Here is a 7,747-nt window from a genome sequence, read left to right as displayed (position 1 = left end):
AGTTTAAGTGAAAAAGTTATGAAGTTTTGAAGAAATCCCGTTTTGCTATTGTTTTTACAAGACTGGGCATTTATTCATTGCGTTCGCGTGCCTTGGCCGCGTTCGCATAGGGTTGACTCTCATGACCTACGTGTTCGCGAGCTAAGGGCCGCGTTCGCATAGGGTTACAACTACCCAGCCCCCATCCACTCTCCTATTTTATGCGTTCGCGACAGCCCGGGTGCATTCGCGTAGAGTGAACTCTAAGGCTCCGCATTTGCACCTTGTTCTATGCAATCGCATAGTGCAAACCTGCCCCCCTCCCAATTTGTGTTATGCGTTCGCGTGGGTTACCACGCGTTCGCATAGTATAAAAACTCAGACACCAGCAAACAGATAAAACACCAGATTGTCTAAGTTCGAATCACCCCGACGCCTATCCGAAACTCACCCAAGCCCTCGGGGCTCCAAACCAAACATGTACACTACCTCAAAATATCCTACGGACTTATTCGTGCGATCAAATCACCAAAATAACATCTTAAACAACGAATTTAGCATAGAAATCAAGGAACAATCTCAAAACTTCCAAAGTATCAAATTTCACAACTACGGGTCCGAATCACATCAAACGACTTCCGTTTCTTACCAAAATTTACAGATGCATCTTAAATGTCATATTGAACCTGTACCAGGCTCCGGAACCAAAATATGGGCCTGATACCATAACTTTCAAATATAATCAAATTTCTAAAAACTCTTATATATTCAAAAAAATAATTTTATTTGAAAATTCATTTCTCGGGCTTGGGACCTCGGAATTCGATTCCGGCCACATGCCCAAGTCCCATATTTTCCTACGGACCCTCCGGGACCTTCAAATCACAGGTCCGGGTCCGTTTACCCAAAATATTGACTGAAGTCAACTTAAATTAAATTTTAAAGGCCAAATTAATATTTTCATCACATTTCCACATAAAAGCGTTTCGGATATATGCTCGGACCGCGCACGCAAGTTGAGGTAAGGAAAAATAAGGCTTTTAAGGCCTCGGAACATAGAATTTACTCGTAAATCAAGTGATGACCTTTTGGTTCATCACATCTTCCACCTCTAAAACAACCGTTCGTCCTCGAACGGACATAAGAAAGGAGTACCTGAGTCGGGGAAAAGATGGGGATAACGGCTCCACATATCGGCTTCGAACTCCCAGTTCGATGCCTCAGCAGGCTGACCTCTCCACTGAACACGAACAGAAGGGAAACTCTTCGATCTCAACTGACGAACATGCCGGTCTAGAATAGCTACCGGATCCTCCTCATATGACAAGTCCTTGTCCAACTGGATAGTGCTGAAATCTAACACTTGCGATGGATCGTCGTGATACTTCCGAAGCATGGACACATGAAATATTGGATGCACTACTGATAAGCTCGGCGGCAACGCAAGTCTGTAAGCCACCTCTACCACTCAATCGAGAATCTCAAACGGGCCAATGAACCTAGGGCTAAGCTTGCCCTTCTTTCCAAATCTCATCACGCCCTTCATAGGTGACAGCCGAAGCAACACTCGCTCGCCAACCATGAATGCCACATCACGAACTTTACGGTTGGCATAACTCTTTTGCTTGGACTCCGCTGTACGAAGCCTATCCTAAATGATCCTGACCTTGTCCAAGGCATCCTACACTAGATCCGTACCCAACAACCGAGCCTCTCCCGGCTCAAACCACCCAATCGGTGACCGACACCGCCTACCATATAAAGCCTCATAAGGAGCCATCTGCATGCTCGACTGGTAACTGTTGTTGTAGGCAAACTCCGCTAGAGGCAAAAATTAATCCCACGAGCCTCCAAAGTCGATGACACAAGCTCGGAGCATATCCTCTGAAATCTGAATAGTACGCTCAGATTGTCCGTCCGTCTGAGGATGAATTGCTATGCTCAACTCGACCCGTGTGCCCAACTCACGCTGAACTGCTCTCAAGAAATGTGAGGTAAATTGCGTACCTCAGTCCGAAATGACAGACACGGGCACACCATGAAGACGAACAATCTCCCGGATATAGATCTTAGCTAACCTCTCAGAAGAATAGGAGACTGCCACAGGAATGAAATGCGCTGACTTGGTCAGCCTATCAAAAATAACCCACACTGCGTCGAACTTCCTCTGAGTCTGTGGGAGTCCAACAATAAAGTCCATAGTGATAGCCTCCCACTTCCACTCGGGAAGCTCAATCCTCTGAAACAAACCATCAGGTCTCTGATGCTCGTACTTTACCTGCTGACAGTTCAAACACCGAGCCACATATTGTTATAATATCCTTCTTCATCCTTCTCCACCAATAATGTTGCCGCAAATCCTGATACATCTTAGCGGCGCCCGAATGAATAGAGTACCGGGAACTATGGGCCTCCTCTAAAATCGACTCTCGGAGCCCATCCACATTAGGCATACAAACTCGACCCTGCAACCTCAAAACCCCATCATCTCCTAATGTAACCTGTTTGGCACCACCGTGTTGAACCGTGTCTCTAAGGACATACAAATGAGGATCATCTTACTGCCGATCTCGGATACGCTCCAATAAAGAAGAACAAGCGATTGTGCAAGCTAATACACGGCTGGACTTAGAAACATCCAACCTCACGAACTGATTGGCCAAAGCCTGAACATCCAAAGCAAGCGGTCTCTCACCGATCGGAATATACGCAAGACTGCCCATACTGGCTGACTTCCTACTCAAGGCATCGGCCACCACATTGGCCTTCCCCGAATGATATAAGATGGTGATATCATAGTCCTTCAATAGCTCCAACCACCTTCTCTGCCTTAAATTTAGCTCCTTCTGCTTGAACAAATACTGAAGACTCTTGTGATCCGTGAACATCTCACATGCCACACCATACAGATAATGCCTCCAAATCTTCAACGCGTGAACAATGGCTGTTAACTCCAAATCATGGACCGGATAGTTCTTCACATGAATCTTCAACTGACGCAAAGCATAAGCAATGACCTTGCCATCCTGCATCAACACTGCACCAAGTCCAATACGAGATGCATCACAATAAACAGTATATGGTCCTGAACCTATGGGCAAAACCAACACCGGCGACGTAGTCAAAGCTGTCTTGAGCTTCTGAAAGCTCACCTCAGACTCATTCGATCACCTGAACCGGGCACCCTTCTAGGTCAACCTGGTCATTGGGGCTACAATAGATGAAAACCCCTCCACAAACCGACGATAATAGCCTGCCAAACCCAAGAAACTCCGGAACTCTGTAGCTGATGCGGGTCTAGGCTAGTCCTTGACTGCCTCTATCTTCTTTTGATCTACCTGAATACCCTCTGTTGAAATAACATGACCCAAGAATGCAACTGACCCCAACCAAAACTCGCACTTCGAAAACTTAACATACAACTGACTCTCTCAAAGTCTGAAGAACAACTCTCAGATGCTGCTCATGCTCCTCCCGGCTGCGGGAATAAATGAAAATGTCATCAATAAAGACTATCATGAATTAATCCAAGTAAGGCCTGAACACTCGGTTCATCAAATCCATAAAAGCTACTGGGGAATTTGTCAACCCGAATGACATCACCAAGAACTCATAATGCCCGTACCGAGTGCAGAAAGTTGTCTTAGGGACATCGGATGCCCTAATCCTCAATTGATGGTAGCCAGATCTCAAGTCAATCTTTGAAAATACCTTGCACCCTAAAGTTGATCAAACAAATCATCAATCATCGGCAATGGATACTTATTCTTGATTGTAACCTTGTTCAATTAGCGGTAATCTATACACATTTGCATCGATCCATCCTTCTTCTTCACAAACAACACCGGCGCACCCCATGGCGAGACACTAGGTGTAATGAAGCCTTTCTCAAGTAAGTCTTGCAACTGCTCCTTCAATTCCTTCAACTTAGGCGGGGCCATACTATATGGCAGAATAGAAATGGGCTGAGTGCCCGGAGCCAAATCAATGCAGAAGTCAATATCCATGTCGGGTGGCATACCCGGCATGTCTGAATGAAATACCTCAGGAAACTCGCAAACAACAGGCACAGAATCCATAGAAGAAACCTCAGCACTAGAATCGTGAAAGTGGTAGTGAAGAGCTTGGTAAACCTGTCTAATCTCCACAAGGCACCAGCAGACATAGTTGCTCCATCACCGGTCTCAGCTACCACACCCAGCTGAACTGCTCCAACTAGCTGACCTGCTGGAGTTTGAAACTGGGGAGCCATCTGCCCCGGAGTGCGGGTAGTAGGAGTCCGGGCTCCTCCTCCAGCCTGAGAGACAACTGGTGCTACAGGAAACAAGCCTGCCCGGGTGACACTCTCCATAAGGCCCACTAGACAGACCAGAGCATCCTGAAGTAATGGGGTAGCAATGAACCCCTCTGGGACCTGATCTGGTCCCACCGGAACTGCCTGGGCCGGAACCTCATCATCATACTCAACTTGAGGCTCCGCCACTGGTGCTGCTGCTCGGGGCTGAGCTCTGCACCTGCCTCGGCCTCTAGCACGGCCTCGGCCTTGCCCTCTGCTCCTCGTGGGAGCTGCTTCTGGGGGATCGGACTGCTGATCAGTAGATGAGGAAGCGCGTGTTCTCTCCATCTGCGAAAGAACAGAGTAAAAATTCAATTAGCATTGAGAAACCAAACCGCACGACAGAAAAGAATAGATGTAAAGTTTTTCCTAACTCTGTAGCCTCTGGGGATAAATACAGATGTCTCCGTACCGATCCCTTAGACTTTACTAAGCTTGTCCGTGAATTGTGAGACCTAAGTAACCTAGAGCTCTGATACCAACTTGTCACGACCCGGATTTTCCACCCTCGGGAGTCGTGATGGCGCCTACTCGTGAAAGATAGGCTAGCCGAATATTATAAAATCATTTCCATTTTTATTAAGCATGTTCAACAATTCAAAGTAATAAGATATTAAACAGCGGAATAAATTAAATAACCAAAAATGTGGAAGACGAAAATTTAATAGTTTAACCGAACGTTGCTACATAATCTGAAATACTACCCAGAAATTGGTGTCACAAGTCACGGACTATCTAAGAATACTACAAATAAGGTCTGAATATAAATACACAAATCTGTCTATGAATAAGTAAAAACAGAAAGAAAAATGATACGAGGAGACGCCAAGGCCTGCGGACGTCTGTAGGACTACCTCGGGTCACCTGAATGGACTGAAGACAGTACCCTTACTGCGCTCCGAACGCTCCGGTATCAGTATCTGCACACAGTGCAGAGTGTAGTATCAACACAACCGACCCCATGTGCTGGTAAGTGCCTAGCCTAACCTCGGCGAAGTAGTGACGAGGCTAAGACCAGACTACAAAAATAAACCTGTGCAGTTAAATCATATACAACAGAAAATAAAAGTAGATAGTTACAACTAAAGTTGGGTGGGGGAAACATGCTGGGAGGAGTAACAGATAACAATAGAATATCAATAGAGAAATGCAAGGAACGCCATAAATCAGTTACCAGCAAAAGATGAGGAAATAAGAAACAAGTACACATGTAATACCGTTGCAGGCGTGCAACCCGATCCCATTTCATAAAATACCGTTGCAGGCGTGCAACCCGCTCCCATTTCATATAGTACCGTTGCAGGCGTGCAACCCGCTCCCATTTCATATAGTACCGTTGTAGGCGTGCAACCCGCTCCCATTTCATATAGTACCGTTGTAGGCGTGCAACTCGCTCCCATGTCACATAGTATCATTGCAGGCGTGATACCCGCTCCCATTTCATTTATCAACACCAATCATAAAGAATCCTGGTAAGGGAACAATAATATAATAACAATATCCCGGCAAGGGAATAATAATATAGCAACAACATCCCTGCAAAGGAACAATAATATCACAACAACATCCCGGCAAGGGAACAATAATGATAATCCTCACATGAAATACGAGTAAACCATAACGGAGTTACAACAATTAGAATACAAGACTCACGGGCATGCTTGACACCGACGTATAGATACTCGTCACCATACCTATACGTCGTACTCCATAATTAACACATAGCAAATAAGACACAACTCCTAATCCCTCAAGCTAAGGTTAAACCAAACACTTACCTCAAACTTCCACGGCCAACTCAAGCCTCAAACACCGCTTTTCCTTTATAATTCACCTCCAAATTACTTGTATCTAGTCCAAATTAATTAATAAATGCTAAATAATTCAATCCCAATGCTAAATTGTTGGTTTTCTATCATTCTTCCCAAAAGTCAAAAACCGACCCCGGGCCCGCTTGGTCAAAATACGAGATTCGGACCAAAACCCGATCACCCATTCATCCACGATCCCAAATATGTAATTCGTTTCGGAATCCGACCCCAAAACAAGGTCTAAATTCCAATTATTCAAAAAGCTCTAACTCTACCCAAATCCCCAATTTTCTACCCTTAAGAACATGATTTCGGCCTACAAATCTAATGGGTGTTAATGGAAATTGAAGAAAACAAGTCTAAGAACACATAACTATGGTTTTGTGGTGAAACCCCCCTTCAAAAATCGCCCAAGTTTGAGTTTAAGTGAAAAAGTTATGAAGTTTTGTAGAAATCCCGTTTTGCTACTGTTTTTAAAAGACTGGGCATTTATTCATTGTGTTCGCGTGCCTTTGTCCGTGTTCGCATAGGGTTGACTCTCATGACCTTCACGTTCGTGAGCTAAGGGCCGAGTTCGCATAGGGTTACAACTACCCAACCCCCAGCCCCTCTCCTATTTTATGCGTTCGCGGTAGCCCGGGTGCGTTCGCGTAGAGTGAACTCCTAAGGCTCCGCGTTCGCACCTGACTCTATGCGATCGCATAGTGCAAACCTGCCCCCCTCCCAATTTGTGTTGTGCGTTCGCAAGGGTTACCACGCGTTAGCATAGTGTAAAAACTCAGACACCAGCAAACAACAAAAACACTAGATTTTCTAAGTTCGAATCACCCCGACGCCTATCTGAAACTCACCTGAGCCCTCGGGGCTCCAAACCAAACATGTACACTGCCTCAAAAATATCTTACGGACTTACTCGTGCGATCTAATCGCCAAAATAACATCTTAAACAACGAATTTAGCATAGAAATCAAGGAAAAATCTCAAAACTTCCAAAGTATCAAATTTCACAACTACGGGTCTGAATCACATCAAACGACTTCCGTTTCTTACTAAATTTTACAAACGCATCTTAAATGTCATATTGAACCTGTACCAGGCTCCGTAACCAAAATACGAGCCCGATACCATAAATTTCAAATATAATCAAATTTCTAAAAACTCTTGTATATTCCAAAAAATAATTTTCTTTGAAAATTCATTTCTCGGGCTTGGGACCTCGAAATTCGATTTCGAGCACACGCCCAAGTCCCATATTTTCCTACGGACCCTCCAAGACCGTCAAATCACAGGTTCGGGTCCGGGTCCGTTTACCCAAAATGTTGACTGAAGTCAACTTAAATTAAAATTTAAAGGCCAAATTAACATTTTCATCACATTTCCACATAAAAGCGTTCCGGATATATGCTCGGACTGCGCACGCAAATCGAGGTGAGAAAAAGGAGGCTTCTAAGACCTCGGAACACAGAATTTACTCATAAATCAAGTGATGGCCTTTTGGGTCATCACAAATACCTATAAAATATAACAGCATAAGAAGTCAGAATTAGACCATTCTTATAATCAAGATAAATTATATTTAATCTTATGTTATAATCATTCCGATGATTTGTCAAATTCCATC

Source organism: Nicotiana attenuata, unplaced genomic scaffold (genome assembly GCF_001879085.1).
Source record: "Nicotiana attenuata strain UT unplaced genomic scaffold, NIATTr2, whole genome shotgun sequence".
Lineage (NCBI taxonomy): Eukaryota > Viridiplantae > Streptophyta > Magnoliopsida > Solanales > Solanaceae > Nicotiana > Nicotiana attenuata.
Note: the sequence above shows the minus strand (reverse complement) of the source record.